At 41.5% G+C, this 17,041-nt stretch overlaps 1 protein-coding gene across 1 annotated transcript in view; it reads right to left on the reverse strand.

Moving 5' to 3' along the window:
* Positions 1-17,041, reverse strand: part of PHLPP1 (PH domain and leucine rich repeat protein phosphatase 1) — a 206,032-nt gene that overhangs the window by 120,181 nt on the left and 68,810 nt on the right. The gene's annotated exons all lie outside the window — the stretch shown is intronic.

Below are 17,041 nucleotides of genomic sequence, written 5' to 3' on the forward strand. Positions count from 1 at the left end.
AACCCACTGAGCCACCCAGGTGCCCCCTTATTCATCTTTCAAGGCCCTATTTAAGTACATCACATTTGTGCTTTTCTTTGCCTTTCACATTAATTTCTCATCATCTGTCATTCCATAACACTCTACAGATACTTCCTACTTAAAGCATTACTCCATATAATGTTAAAATTATTAACGTTTCTATCTTCGTTAGTTGAGGAGCAAGAATCCTGCCACTCACCTCTCTATTCTCAAAGGGCCTAGACCAAAGACAAACACACAGTGGACATTCAATAAAAGTCTAAACAAATTAACTGAAATAATTGGAGATAAGAAAATAAGAAACCACTTTCAGTGATGAGAAAAAAAATCAATTTATGTATGGTATTTTCCAACAATAAACTGGGTATAAAAGAAAAAGAAAGACCATTTAGCTGATGGACAAATGTCAAATTTAAAATATTGTATTTTTAGGAGCAAAGAAAGACTAATTACTAGCTCTGGGTACAAAATTATACACTACAGTGATCAAAGACGATCGAGTACAAACCTAAGAGACTACAAATATGACAAAATCCAGCCATTTTTTACACCAAATGCATAAAACCTTTCAACGGCCACACTTACTGTTGTTAATGTTGACAAAACCCACGAGAGCAGCATTATTAACTTTTCAGCTATTTGATGAGCTTTGTTAGCCCAAGTTTAAAAGATGTTTCTCATCCCTTTGGCTCCTGCATATCAGCCTCCACTCACTTGCATCTTCAGGTTTACTTCCACACTCAGTGTGCAGGCTGCACTGAAGGGAAAACGTCTCCATCGGGACACAGTGCAGAACGACGTTCCTCTGCGAAAGTGAGCATGTGCTGGACCACGCTCGCGTGTCACCACACAACTGGACGCTCTTGGCCACACTGGCTCACCCACGCCCTTACTCCCACACAAGGGAGTCACCAATGGAACACACCATTGAATCAATTATTTCCAAATTCTCACCTCAGAATAATCCACCACAGACAAACATCTTAGCTCTAGTTTTATTTGCAAACTACGCTGGGCACAACGATACCCTCTTTATGCTTCTACCCCAGAAATCATAAGCCTTCAAAGAACTGCTCAGTACATACAGTTGCAATTTACTTAACATTTTAGCTTAGCCCCTTAATTTGATGTCTTTGAGTTTTAGAGTAAATACAATTGATGGAAAATATAATTTCCTAGACAAACTAAGATGGATTATGATGAATAAAGACTCATCGCTACCTCATATTTTGCCAATAATTTTATACTGGCATATATTTGTTGGCCAAAGATGTGAGAGCTTCCTTTTCACATGACAAAAAAGTAAATTAATTTTTGGTTGCATACAATAATCCCTAAAGATTATTAACTTCAAACTAGAACATCTAATTAATATATTCATGTTATAATAAACCAGAAGATATCATTATGAAAAGGAAAGAGGGAAACTTTTTTCATGAGAAGGATTTGAAACTAAACTACTTTTGGATAAATAATACACTGATTTTAATTAATTCCTGATGAACCAAGCATTCACCTCATGTGTTTATTTCTTGGCATTTCCCCAAACAGCTTCTGACTCTCTTAATCGTATCCCCTTTAGACAACATTTCAGCTCATATAATCCCAAACAAATTTACAGGGAAAACAAAACTATACTTAAGAGCTTTAGACTTAAAGAATATAATCTCACACTAAGATCTGAGGGCAAAGTTCTGTTTAAATAAATAGCAAATTATGGATTTCAAAAGAGATGTTAAGCTCAACCTCAACGATACAATATCAACATTGCAAACAACATTTAGACAGTCCAAGTACAGACAGAATTAGTGTACACATAATACATGACAACATTCGTATTTATCATCTTTTTATTTTCCTATAAAATGTTTGCTTCAGAAGTACTATCCTCTTTCAAAAGAAAGGGGTTTTGTCAAAATCTCATGACCAATACAAATAACTCCAACAACCAACTAACCCAATAACAAGCTACTCTAGAAGTATAATATACTTGCTCACCAGTCCTACTGCTACGACCATTTTATGCCTTAAAAAAAAAAATGGGGAAAGCAGGAAGAAGGAAAAAAGTATAAATATTAAATAACAGGAAGGAAAAGCATACAAGATATCCTTTTCTCCTGAGTCTATCAATAAATTCATTTTGGAATTACTATAAAATCAGTCTAGGAAGAAGAAATAAAAATTACTGATTTTCCTGACTGACTTACCTAAATTTTATCTACCAATCCTCCATTTTTCTATATATGCATAAACACACCCAATGATGACTTCAAAGGTGTAAGATATTTCTTGTATACAACAGACAGACATGACTTCGGAGGATAAATATTGCATATAAAACTTTTGAGCTCTGGTTTTGTTTTGTTTTCTCTACAGAGAGACGAAGAAAAGCAGATGGGCAGGTAGAAAAGCGAGTTTGCAATTTAGGATACTATAAACTAACAGAAATAGGACAAACAGAACAACCATTATTTTTACTACAAGAACATTTTAACTCATTTGAAACTATTTGCAGAGGAGACTGAATTAGATAAAACATTTTTTAAATACTTTATTTCCAATGACTTGAAACTTTAAGAAAAGCTATTTTGGGAGCACCTGAGTGGCTCAGTGGGTTAAAGCCTCTGCCTTCGGCTCAGGTCATGATCTGTCCTGGGATGGAGCCCACATCAGGCTATCTGCTCAGCAGGGAGCCTACTCCCCCCACCCCCACCCCACCCCCCACTCTGCCTGCCTCTCTACCTACTTGTGATCTCTCTCTCTCTCTCTGTGTCAAATAAATAAATAAATTTTTTTTTTAAAGCAATGTTGGTTATCCATATGGGTGAAAGAAAAAAAAAGAATCCTGACCTCTATCTCACACTATAAGTAGATATTAGCATAGGAGAATATCTATTTTACCTTCACAAAGGCAAAGATTTCTTAAATAGGAAACAACATGGAATCATCATAAGGAAAAAGTGGAGATCCTGGAATGCATTAAAACTGAGAACGTCGGCCATCAAAAGATACCATTAAGAGACCTGGAAAAAAGCAAGCCACGGAATGGGAAAAGGGTATCTGCAACATATGTAACTGGCTAAGTAAGGACTGATATTCAGAATATAGAAAAAGAACCTCTACAAATTACTTAAAAAAAACCCAACTCTATCTTTAGCTAGCTAGCTAGCTAGATATGTTTTAAAGCGACAACCCAGTAAGAAACTGGGCCTCCTCTTCACCTCTCCCTCACACACACACATGCAGTGTGTCAGTGAACATACACATATGCAAGTGGCTCAACCTTAGTTCTTGGGAAATGCAAATCAGAATCACAAGGAGGTCACACTATACACCAACCAGAAGGGCTCAATTTGAGAGCAACAATACCAAGTACTGGCAAAGACGTGTACAAAGCCTTACACACTGCGGACAGAAATATGCACAGGTACAAACCTCTCTGGAACTGTTAGTATGATCCACTAGAGTTAAAACATGAATATTCTAGAACTCATCCATTCCACTCCTACAGATTAACCCAACAAAAATACGTAAGTAAGTACACTAAAAGATGTATAAGATTTTCCACGACCACCTTAACTGGAATTAGAAAGAGAAAAATGGAAATAATACAACTGTCCATAAACAGAATGAATAATCTGTGCCGCAATTATACACTGTGATACCCCAAAGCAATGAAAATGAATTATCACTACATGCAAAAGCATGGAAGAATTTTACAAACAACATTAAGCAGAAGCTAAACACAAAAGAGTACATTATATACTGTTCAAAACAGGCAAAATTAATTGACAGTGTTAGAAATCAGGAAAGGGTGAGCTAATTAAAATTTCTAGTGTATACCAAGTATTAACACCAATATGAACCCTTAATATATCCAGACAGCATACTCTTCCAGCACTAAATATTTTGATATTATTTTTAAATCAGACTTCATTTAAGAGAGGCTTTTTTTTTAAGATTTTATTTATTTATTTGAGAGAGAGAGCTCACAGGCAGGCAGAGAGGCAGGCAGAGAGAGAGGGGAGAATGCAGGCTCCCTGCTGAGCAGGACCCTGAGATCGTGACCTGAGCCGAAGGTAGAAGCTTAACCCACTGAGCCACTCAGGCACCCCTTTAAGGGAGACTTTTAAGGCATAAAATAAATAAAAACAGGAGTGATTCAGGATTAGGCAGTATGTGATCTCCCAGTCTACTCTGCAAATTTATCTTCTGCTTCTCACCATATAGCCAGCCCTCACTGGGCTCCTCTCGGCACGAATCCCTCCCGCCCTGTCCTGTCTTCATTCCTGCTATTCTCCCTGCCTGAAGTGACTTTCCCGAACTCCTATGCCAATTCAACTTTTCATTTGAACTTTATCGGTCTGAACTCCTCCACCCAAAAGGCATAATTAGTAGGTTTCGACTTAGTTTATACTCTTCGGATAACTTAAAAGTTGTCATCTGTCTGCCCAACTGAGTTCCACGTGATTATAGAGGGTACAGTCTTATTCATTTATACATTGGCAACTCCTGGCACAGGAGAAAGATGGATGAAAATATGCACGTGTACATTAAAAAAAAAAAAAAAAAAAAGGCCGAATTGCTTTTAATTCAACCAGTATTTAAGTGCTTAATTTAGCTAAGATATTTGGCCCTAATTAGGAGATTAGCAATAAGGTTACTTTCATTCATCTGCATTGTCTTCCTACCTCTCCCTACCTGTGCCACAGAGCTGTACAATGTTCTACAGTAACATATACCGTAACTGCAAGGCTTTAAATGGTTTTGGTCATCAATATTCATAAAGTCATATTCTATTGGGGAGACAGTAATCCCTTCTTGTTCAGGCTCCACTGTGCTCTCTCTCCTCCGTGGAATTTAATCTGCTCCTTTCCCCAGTGTCCCCCATCCAGGGAGACGTGGGGTCTGGGTTCTCATTTGCCTCCTGGGTTGGCTCAGCTGCTGTCCTGCTATCCGGATTCAGCTCCTCAGTTCCAAAAGACCTGCTACCCTCCCGCCACTCCCTGGGCACAGAGTCTGGCCCTTCCCGAATCAGCTTCTGGGTCAACAACCGGAAGGAGGAGTAGCTCACCTCCCCTCAACCTTTCTTTGCCTCCGGGTGTTCGCATACACGATGGCCCAGGAAGGAAGGTAGTCCGGGGAATGAGAGAAACAGCCGGTGAAAGGGACATGAAGTAAAAGAAGGGGAGAGGGGAAAGAGAGGAAGTAAAAACAGAAATGATGCGAACATACAGCAAAACAACACAAAGCTGACAGCGTTCCTAGAGAGTGGGAATGACAGCTTTAGTGTATGTGAATGTGAGTGTGACAGGAAAGGTAAAAGGATCAGGGAGCCTGCCTCTCCCTCAGACCCTTCCCTCTTTCCTGCTCGCTCTCTTTCTCAAATAATAAAATCTTTAAAAGGTAAATATAAACACTGAATATGGAAAAGACAAATAGGTGAGAAAATGTGCTGAGATGGGGAAGAGACAGAAGGCAAACTCCCAAGACTTGGTAAGAGAAGAGGGAAACCATGACCATAGAAACAAATGGGATGTCCGCACCGCTTGGGGCTGAAGCGCGTGGGCTGTGGGGCCAAGCCCTCGAGGTCCAGACCCCAGCTCTATCCTTTAGGAGCTGTGCCAACTTTGGACAAGCTCCCTAACAACCCCTACAGGTAAATTTTTTTTTTAAGGTTTTATTTATTTATTTGACAGACAGAGATCACAAGTAGCCAGAGAGGCAGGCAGAGAGAGAGAGAGAAAGAGAGAGAGAGAGTAGGAAGCAGGCTCCCTTCTGAGCAGAGAGCCTGATGTGGGACTCCATCCCAGGACCCCGAGACCATGACCCGAGCTGAAGGCAGAGGCTCAACCCACTGAGTCACCCAGGCGCCCCCCTATAGGTAAATTTTTGTTGTTTTTCTGTTTTAATGTTTTTGCCATTGCTGGCTCTATAGCACCTAGAACAATGCCTAGCACACAGTATAAATTCAAAACACAGTTACTGAATTAATGAGTGAATACCCTTAACCTCTCTGAGAATTTCCACAGCCATAAAATGAAGATTATATCAAACCAATGGCTGCGAGGGTAAGCCAGATGTAAAGCATTTACAACATCCAGCATCACAGAAGCATTCAATAAAGTGAGTTTTTCACTAGACATCAAGCTATTATAACTAGAGAAATCTCAGCACACCTGCAGAGAAGTACTTACCCCACACACACAGTAAGCTATGAGCAAAATTAGCAATAACACTATTTTTAAATAATTTATTTTATAAGCTACAGTGCTGACAATTTAAAAAATCTGGATATAAAACTTACATAAATATTTCAAAATGTACTAAGCTCTTCGGTTTAGTAAATATGATCATCAATGCATAAACTATAATGCTTTCTTTTGCTAACTGTTTTAGAAAAATGAGAACTAAAACGCAATCGTCTAGGCTCATTGGGTACAACAGACTCCACGGGCCAGCCAACTCCAGAGACCTGGTACCCCCTGTTTAATATAAACATTGGCATACTCATCCCAGTAGCAGATCCCAAATACTAATTTATCTGAGTCTTTTATAATTACTTTTTGATATGTTGTCTCACATGTAGCCCTGACTCATTCTGGTAGTGAAATTGTACATCATATAAAAACAGTTTATGCTTATGCTTCTCTTTGGCTCCAAATCACACCTACTATGTTTAAAAAAATAATGTCACCTTGGCAAACCCACAGTTAAGAATTAATTGCTCTGGATAATTACATTAAAATTCGCTTTAATTCAACTCTTAATGTGCACAAATTCCAAGAAGGGAAATTTCCTGTTAAGTGAAAGCAGACAATAAAAAGACTTCATAAAATAAACTTCAGCTGAATTTCCCTCTGTTGGTACATGGACCACCAGCAGTAACAAGAAATCCTTACTCCTAAGGATTGAGGCTATGAGTGTTTACAAAAACTCACAAAGTCAGACAAAGAATGCAACTAGCTTGAGAAGCCCCAGAAGCCCACTCAGCACCCAATACCTCCAAGGCACTCTGGGAAAAAAAAAGGCCCTAGCTCAATAACTTATTATTAGGATCACAAGCAGTTAAGACAAACTCTCAACGCAATAAAACAAATAATTAGAACCAAGCCAAGTATCAAAACTGAGAGAGTCACTCCCCTCTTTTTATATGACCCCCTGGAGGAAAGCCTCTTTCCTCAACCACCCTCACTCTGCCTCCCCCACGGGAGTAAATTTAATGGCCTCCAATGAAAGACATTAAGGGAGAGAATCTGTTCGCACTATGTGTGATCAAACTTAGAAGCAAAAAAAAAAAAAAAAAAAAAAAGTTGAGACCCACCACTGTACGCTGTTATTTAATATTAATATTGTTAGAGCAAGTTTTAAAGCATAAAAATTGCACCTGCTAAAAATAATCAAACCGCAAAATAGAGAGCTGACCTAAATAAATTACACTGAGGCAAGACAAAATCTAAAGCATTCACGTATTTACTCTGATTATGGTGGCAAAAGCTACAACAAAAGATATGTCAAAATTCCACAATGGACGCGAAATAAACCATCACAGATTATAACCGGTGGAATAAAATAGAGACTCAAATTACTCACGGTCTATCGACCACCAGCTGAAGAGTGGTAATAAGGTAAGAGGAGGTGACAAGCATTACAGCTAATTAGCCACTTGGCTTGTTCCCTCATTTCCTGCAAGTCTACTCAAACTGCAGTTAAAGCCGACCCTAAGCACCCCGTTTTATAAGACCAGAGCCTGCCTCGTCCCGGTGTGCTGGCACCCTCTTTCCCTGCCCCAGTTTTTGTTTTCCATAGCACCTACCACTGGATCTATTATGTAATTTACTTCTCTCTGTATTATGCTGATCTTTTCCCTCCACTCCAAGAATATAAAAATATAAATTTTTCCCTCCAAGAATATAAAAATATAAACTTCATGGGGCACAAATTTCTGTTTCACTCCTGGCTGGACTCTGAGAACCTACGGCAGAGAGAGTCATTCGGGGCCTCCACTTAGTGGCCTCAATAAAAAGTTATAGGGTGAATGGCTAGGTAATATTTAACATCCATTTTACCATGATAAAAGTGCTTTCGTTAAGAGAAGATGCTTAAACAAGCAGGCTGGAAAGTAAGAACTTTATTCATCAGTTTTCTTTACCTTAAGTATCTGAGGATTTAACTGAATCAAGTAAAGATCAAAGTTGACTACTGTTTGATAAGACCAAATACCTGTATCTCACTTGGTCAACATTCACAGATCGCTTGCCTATGTACAGAATTCTAAGAAAGGATGATTTAGGCTTGAATTGCTAAAGAAACAGAAAATAGCATTTCTCTTCCGAGCAATTAACAATCCAGATGACAATATGCAATCCAAAAACAAAACAGTCATCAACAGTTTTCTGAGACAACTGCAAATTCTTAACAAGTTCATTTCTATCTTCCAGCAGATGGCTGACCAAAACTGTGCTTTGTTGATGTTTTTAACAAATTTTCACAATGAATAATCATGTTCAAATGCTCTCTCCTCTCTCTGCCTATGGATAGTGTCCCTGGCACATTCTATGTAAAGGCACCTGATTGTGCTCCAGGAAAAGAGCTGTACTTTCTCTGTTCTGATAACCTTCAACTCTTCCCTATTTCAAACGTTCAAATACTTCCATCTATAAAGTTCAGCCAAGTTCATCAACTATCTGGCAAAACAACAAAATACAAAGAGACTGGGACCTTGGCAGGGAAAGGGATGAAGGTTAAAGCTATGTTTGAACGATTCCTTCCTTTCCTCTACTAGGTTCAAAGTCTTTCTTTTAACTATTAATTCATTGTGGAAGCAATATAGCACAGCCGTTCAAAGATGTAAATTCTGGTGCCAGCCCGCCTAGGTTTGAGTCCTAACTCTGCCACTCACTTCCTCTGTTGACCTGTGCCTTAGTGCCCCCCACCACCCCCCCATAAAATGGTAAAAACAACAGTACCTTCCTCATGAGTTTGTTGTAAGGGCAAGGGAGCCAGTATACTGTAAGTGGGGTGACTGACACCTCACATTTACATTAGCATCAGAGCCTCTGAGTGCTACCTCTAAGTCTTACAAACTTAGAATTGACTTTTAACAATGTATGTCAACAAAATCCATTACGATCAACAATTCTGTTTGTCCAGAAAGTTATCACAAGATATAACCTGCTTTATAAGCTGCAGGTTCACACAGGAAACAAACAAGGTGGTTGCACCGATGGGAAGCTCCATAACCTTTCAAAGAACCAGGAGTTTCAGTTCACACAAGAAATTAACATACCTCCAGTAAAAGATGACACAGTGTAACTGTATCTCCATTAGTTTAGTTGCTATTATAGGACACGGGAGACCAGGAACAGACCAGAGTTGAGGAACCTGCACAGCAGGCAATTACGGCAATATTCCAGGCAATAGGGCGGTAAGGGTTTAGAGGGGAACCCGCAGAGGAAGAGTTCGACAGGCCATACTAACAGTCTGAGAGAGGAGGAGCAATAGGAAAATGGCAGTAGAAAGGGGTTCTATACTTCTGGAGGATGGGATGGAAAATGAACTTCATCTGTTTCAGGGGACCACGGGGCTCAACTAAAAAGGTTCCTTAAAGCAGAGGTCACCAAGGGCCACCCTGTGGCTTGTTTTCCTATGGTTGGTGAGCTAAGAATGGTTCTTAAATTTCTAAAGTGGAATTTTAAAGGGCTGTAAAAACAAAACAAATAAAAATAAGAATATGCAGTAGATCTACATGACCTGCAAAGCCTAAAATGTTCCTCTTCAGCCCTACACAGAAAACGTTCGCCAGCCTCCGCTTGAAGGGAATATAAAGGCAGATTCTGAAATCGGCTGGAACCCATGGGTAATGAAAAGGTTCGGGGGCTCCATAGTGTAAGGTCCATGATTTCGATTTTCTCTACTCTGTTCTCAAGAGAAGCGCTTTGTTCTCTACTCCATCCACTAACCCTTCTCGAGGTTATGTTAGCAAAACTACTGATACTCACTAGAATCTAATTCTCCCTGCTGCAAGGCAAGCCTGGGCAGCCTCTGCCTACAGAGTCCCCTCTGAATATTTAAATAAGGGCCAGTTTTGAGGATTTGTTTTTTGTTAAAGGAAAGAAAAAAAGAGCTCAACAATAAATCTACAAATAAAATCTAAGTGATTTGTGTAAAAAATTGGTACTTTAAATTGTTAATTCTGTGCCTGTGTATTAAAACATTTCTCTCCTGGGGCTCCGGGTTTTAACTTTAACTCAATAGGTTAAAGCCTCTGCCTTCGGCTCAGGTCATAATCCCAGGGTCCTGGGAATGAACCCCACATTGGGCATGAGCCTGCTTCCTCCCTCCCCCCCCCACCTATTTGTGATCTCTGTCTGTCAAATAAATAAATAAAATCTTTAAAAAACAAAAACAAAAACAAAACATTTCTTAAGTTTTAAAAGGCTGATTAGTCTTACAGAGAGGCACTTACCCCAAGATAAAAATGCTGATTTAACATTTCTTTAACAAAACCTACCTTTCAGGAAAGCAGTTTAGCTAGTTATGGCAAAGGTCACTGTGCACACGGACAGCAAGAACAGAGACTCATCCCTATCAGGAAACCAGACTCGTAAAGCTTGGGTCTGATGCCGGATTGGATACAATGAAAACTAAGCCCAACAGGAGGCCAACAGACCCCTCAGTTGGAGAAACATCCAAACAGCAGGCCAATGGACCCCAGTGTGAGAAACATTCCACTTGTCCAAATCAGAATAGGCAAGCAGGGAGCTGCCCACACGGTAGGACAGTTAAGGGCACAGGCTTTGGAGTTAGAGCTGCGTTGGAACGCTGCGCTTAGCTCTTCCTATGTGAACTTGGTAAGTTACTAAACCAAACCTTAGTTTGTTCAACTGTAAGACAGGTAAAACTGCCCAGTAAGGCTACCGTAGAAATACGTGCGGGCTCTGGCAGAGTGCCGGACACGGAGCGAGCGCTCACAACTCTGTCCATTGTCCAGCCACTGCCGCATCACACATCTTTCTTGAAGACTGTCCTCTTTATTTTTTTTCTCTTTCTGATCTATCACCAATTAACAAATGGAAGGTGATAAAATAAATGGATTAGGAAAAAAAAATTTTTCAGAGAGAGAGAGAGTATGAGTCGGGGGGCGTGTTGGGGGAGAGAGGGTGAGTGAGGATCCACAGCAGGTTCCACGGAGCCTGATGTGGGCTTGGTCAGATCCTGGACGCTTAATTGACTGAGCCCCAGGACATTTTTTTTTTAATGCAAAATGTATAGAGTTAGAAAAGGCTGAAATGGAGAACAGAAGAGAAAAACTGGGTACTAAAGGTGGGAATACAATCACGGTTAACTAATGTTAGAATGTATATAAAGCCTGTGTTACAGCTGCGGTTACAGGAGAGTAGCAGGCTACAGCACACTGTCTGGACAAAGGACCAGTCAGTATTAGGAAGGCAGGGATGCCTTGGTAGATCAAGCTCCATTTCACCAGGCGGATCTGGCAGTTGGGACGTGATGGGTCCTTCAGTAAGCGAGCTGACAGGAGCCGTGATCAGCAGCAGGTGATGAAGATTCAGCCTTGGAAGATTTATCCGTAACAGGAAGAAATGAGTGGAACAGGTAGAACCTCAAGCTCTAAGCTATGAAGTACTTAGGCTGGAAACCAGAGAAGGGACTTGAACGTGGCAGGGGAGGGAGCGGAGAAGGAAGGAGGGGGGAGGGATTTAGCTGAAAGTCTGCAGGGGAGGAAAAAAGAGCTTAAAAAAAAAAAAAAAAAAAAAAAAACCAAGACTAGAGCTTAGATTCTAATTACCAGAAAGAGGTAAAAGAGCATGGCTGGGACCCAGCAGCCACGTGGGCTTGATCTGGTCCCAAAATACCATGTGGAGCTGAAACTCCCAAGAGACTCTGGTGGGGAGAAGGGTTACAAAGCTTCAGCCGCAGATCAGGGTCAGGGGGCTGGGAGCCACGCTGATGAGGAATAGTTTCTCCTTCCCTCCAGAGCCAGCTTCTTCAAAGGGCACCTACCTCCTCCCTCTACCTCCCATGCGGGCCCTGCTGTCCGTAACAATCTCACGCTTGAACCACGCTCCCCAGCCCACCCCAACTTCTGTAACATTCCTCTTCTCCAGTTTTCCACTTCTCCAGATTCCTCTCAATCTTCTTTATGGAACTCCTCTTACAGACGCTCCCATCATCAGAGTCATTAAATATGGGCGGTTTCTATAAATGTGAGTGGTTTCCAGCTCTGACTTCTAGGTTCCTCACTTCTATTCACTTCTGCAACATCTTTCTTAACTCCCCCAGCACAAGGTCAGCTCAATCCCTCTCCTAACTGTACACTAGTATCAAACCGGCTGCTACCCCTGTCTACTAGGAAGACCTACAAGCACATGAAACCCACATCCACATCAAATTCATCATCTCATCTCCTAAAAGATGTTCTTCCTCCAGCATTTTTTCTCTGGCTTCCCCATTTGTTACTCAAACCTGAAGCCTGCTAGTTAATCTGGACACACGGGTTTTTCCCTCCATATCAAATTTATCATTAGCCAAATCTCCATTCTCAATCTCTCTAATCCATCCTTCCCTCCCTCCACGCCTCCTGCAATTGCTTCAGTCCAGGCCCTATTTTGTCTTTCCTAAATGACAACTGCAAACATTCATGCTTAATCCAGTTTACTTTATCCCTCCCTCTGTTAGTGCCATCAGTTACTCTCCTGTCTAGTATCCTTTAAATGACTGCCCCACAGCCTTTAGAGGACAGTAACAATAATTACATTAGTAACATCTGGAACTAGCATTTACTAAGCGCACACTCTCAAGCACTGACCTCATTTAATCATCACAACGCTTCTAGGAGTTGGTACAATTATTAGCTCCAGTTTGCTGATGAGGCACCACAGACCAAGCAAGCTGTCCCCAGGTCACAGAACAGGTTAGGAGAGGGAAAAGCCAGGATCCAACCTAGAGCCATGCTCCTACCTACTGGACAGTGCCTCACCTCAACTAGCAACAGAGCAAAACAAGTTCTTCAGGGCCATCTCCTTGCTGACCTCGGCAGGTCCATCTTTGTGCAAGTTCCAGGTTAATTTTCCAACCCTCCTGTCACACTAGACCCACCGGCAATACTACAAACACACCTCTACGCTCGCATGTGTCACTGACATCTCTCTCTCTGTTTGGAATGTTCTTCCTTACCTCTTCCACCAGGTTAACGTCCCTTCTCATCTTAAAAAAGCTCAGCAGAGACATATGCGTGGGAATGCTCTCCAGGGCTTGTCCCACTCATCTCCTCACCCACAGTACTTAGTGAATGGAGCGGATTTGTTACCAACACTAGAGAGCAAGCAGATGTTAGTACTCCACATTACAGGGGGAAAATCTTCAAAAGCACCTACTTCCTTATATGTACTTATGGCTGTCAAAGTCTCTTCAAAGTATCTGAAATCTGTATTTCTTGGTACAGAAAATACCTCTATGTTATTAAATAACTTTTCAGAATGGATTTTTCTATGCAGATAACTAGGTGACCGGCAGGTCACAAGTGTTCCCCTGCAATCTACATTCACTGGATAAAACTTACACAGATTTACTAACCCAACTATGCTCTCATTTCTACTCCATGAATAAACTTTCTTTTTTTTTTTTAAAGATTTTATTTATTTATTTGACAGACAGAGATCACAAGTAGGCAGAGAGGCAGGCAGAGAGAGAGTGGGGGTGGGGGAAGCAGGGGCTTCGAGCCCAGGACTCGAGCCCAGGACCCTGGGATCACGACCTGAGCCCAAGGCAGAGGCTTTAACCCACTGAGCCACCCAGGCGCCCCGAATAAACTTTATTCTTAATTGCAAGAGCATTTGTGTAGCATAAAACATTAAATATAGGGGAAAACCCGCACTTTGAAAAGAGAGAGAAGGGAAAAAAGGGAAATCTAAAAAGAAAACTCTTATTAGGGCTGTTGAGTTATCAAAAAATAATTCAAACTCAGAGCTTGATAGTAAAACAAAGACTTAATTTTTTAACTTGTTTGTCAATGGGTTGCTCCTTTGCATTCAGTAAGGGGAAGCCAGTATTTACAGAAGTTATCAGAGTCGGTCCATGAAGAGGGAAGAGGGAGGCGGGAGGAAAAGTGAGGCGAGATCGAATGCGGTCAGTCCGAGAAGGGGACCGGAGTCAAGTCAGCCCGAGAAGGGGACCGGAGTCAAGTCAGCCCGAGAAGGGGACCGGAGTCAAGTCAGCCCGAGAAGGGGACCGGAGTCAAGTCAGCCCGAGAAGGGGACCGGAGTCAGACTTCATTTTCCCAAGTAAAAAAGTGATGACGCCACTTGAAAAAATTATGAAAAGTCCTTTATACTGACAGGACCTCAGCAGTAAGGTAAAGTGTTTCACATTAGTGTCTGTGGTGCACACATGAGATAATAAATACAGTTCTACTGCGACACTGAAAAATAATCCTTACATATTCAGTAAGTTATGCCTGAGAAAATACTTCTTTTCTAAACTGCCTTCAGGCTCCAGCTCCCTTGAAAGATGGGAAACTCTCCAAGTCTATGTATGCCCCTTGAGTTTAGTTTCCTATTTCTGCAGCACTCATTTGAAGTAAGGTTGCAGCATGGAAAGACATGTTTCATTTAACCACTCTGATTAGAAAAACGTGTGCTAAGTTTGTAATAAAATCTCCCTGGCTATAGGAATCCAAGATGACCATACTCAGACTTGGGGGGAAAAAAGTTATTTTTATGATTTCTGTATTCAGAAAAAGAGAAAACGTCTCAATCCTGAAAAAGTAGGATGCTCATTAACGGACAGGGTAGTAACGTTTTTTTTAAAAGATAGTGATTCAAGTCACCTAAGATTGGACTTCCCTCAAGGTCACCTACTTAAACTTGGACTCTTAACCTTAAATGACAATACCTGCAATTATTAATCAGCCATTGTAATAGCAAGTGTCATATTCTAAAAAGACAAAAAGTCTTAACTAGTCCCTTCAGGCATTCCCTATTATCCTATTATAAATCCAGCCAAAAGGTCCCATGATCCGAGCTATGCCATCCTGCTTTCCTAACAGAATTTCGGAATGCTCTGCTAATTTAGAATACTCCTGTGGGGAAAAAAAGAAAAGAAAAAGAATATTCCTGTGAAGACCAGGGAAAGAACGCAGCAAGAACATTCAATGATATACCAAAAGAACTGCCACATTTCTGGCAAGAAACTGCATTTCCCTTTAAAACTCAGTCAGAGCAGGGACGCCTGGGTGGCGGTTAAGCAGCTGCCTTCAGCTGGGGTCATGATCCCAGCGTCCTGGGATCGAGTCCCACATCGGGCTCCTTGCTTGGCGGGGAGCTGCTTCTCCCTCTGCCTCTGCCTGCCATTCTGTCCGCCTGTGCTTGCTCTCTCTCCCTCTCTCTCTGACAAATAAATAAATAAAATCTTTAAAAAAAAAAAAAAAAAAAAAAAACCTCAGTCAGAGCAGAGCCTACCTACCCCGTATGTAGAACCAAGAAGAGCCAAGTAAAGGGGCTCCGGGTGGCTCAGGGTGGGGAGCGCATGTGACTCTTGATCTCAGGGTTGTAAGTTCAAGCCCTGTGCAGCGTGCGGAGCTTACTTAAAAAACAACAATAATAAAAACAACTCTGGAAGAAGAGCCAAGCAAGACCACAAGAGAAACATAGCAGGAAACTCCTCTCTTTGAATTGATAGCAATTATTAATACTTTCATATGGAAAAAATTATATTAAAATAAACATCGTAGTGTAGAATGGAGAGTTTACATAACATTTCAAGAGAAAACTCATGACTTCACGGCGATGTCAGGCTTTGTAGCCAGCCTGCGCCAGCTTCTGTTCCCACCCTCCAAGTGCATGAGCAGGTCTAATTACTGACTTTTCACTTGAAAGTAAAAACTGGATCTGAACAAAGTTTGTTCTCAAGCAAATCCAATCATTCCACAAAACTCAAAAGAACTACAAACCAACCAATAATTTTTAAGCACTTACCAGGGCAACAATAAAAGTATGCCTGTCTCCGCTTGCCTTGGGAACAGCTAAAAAGAGGCTCTTAGAATTCCAGGCTCTGCAGTCCAAAGGCCCGCCAGGTCTCTGGCCAGCGGCTCAGTTCAGCACCGGGAAAACAAAGCCCGTCTCCCTTGCTGCAAAATCGGCTCCCTGTCCCATTTGTGCAGTACTAGACGACAATCTCCCACACTCCAGGGCTGCAAAACCTGGGGTCACTTTTAAAGCCTTCCTCCCCCTGCTATCCATACCTGAGTAGCCCCTCCGCTCTACAGGCCAGATATCTCTTGCAGCCAGTCCTTCCTCTCAGTGATTCATACCTACACTCAGGTTACCGTTCCTTTTTTTTTTTTTTTTTTAAGTTTTTATTTGTATTTATTTGTGAGAGAGAGACTGGAAGACAGAGCAAGCCGGGGGAGGAGCAGAGGGAGAGGGACCAGCAACCACCGAGCAGAGCTTGAGCCCGGCCCGAGCCTCGATCCGGCAATACCTATCACGACCTGAGCCGAAACCGAAAGTCAGACACTTAACTAAGCCCCCCCAGGCACCCCCCAGGTTAGGGTTCTTGCCCTTAACGTCCCACTAGCCTCTCAACTATGGCAACAGCCACGTAACTATCTTCCCTGGTCCCCGTCTCCTCCCAGCACACCCACCACCGCCAGGAGTTACTGCGGACACCTTCTCCTGTCCCACTTCAAGCCTGGGACTTCTGGAACATCTGAAATACTGGTAGTTGGTAACAATAGTATCTTGGCTGTCCTAAACCTGGAGATCATGCGCTATTCTAGATTATGGAACTTTACAGATGTCTAAGAATTTATTCTTTCGGCAGTAAGTTTATCTCAGTACTTCTGAATATACCCTAACTTGTCTTGCTTTGTCAAAAGTCAAATAAACAATGAATACTTTTTCTTGATGGTCTTGAGTCATCATTATTAAAGGATATGTGTAAGGAATAACAAATGATATCCATAAAGATGTCCTCAGGGACTACTGAGGGCCCAGGTTGG

This window comes from Mustela lutreola, chromosome 11 (genome assembly GCF_030435805.1).
Source record: "Mustela lutreola isolate mMusLut2 chromosome 11, mMusLut2.pri, whole genome shotgun sequence".
Lineage (NCBI taxonomy): Eukaryota > Metazoa > Chordata > Mammalia > Carnivora > Mustelidae > Mustela > Mustela lutreola.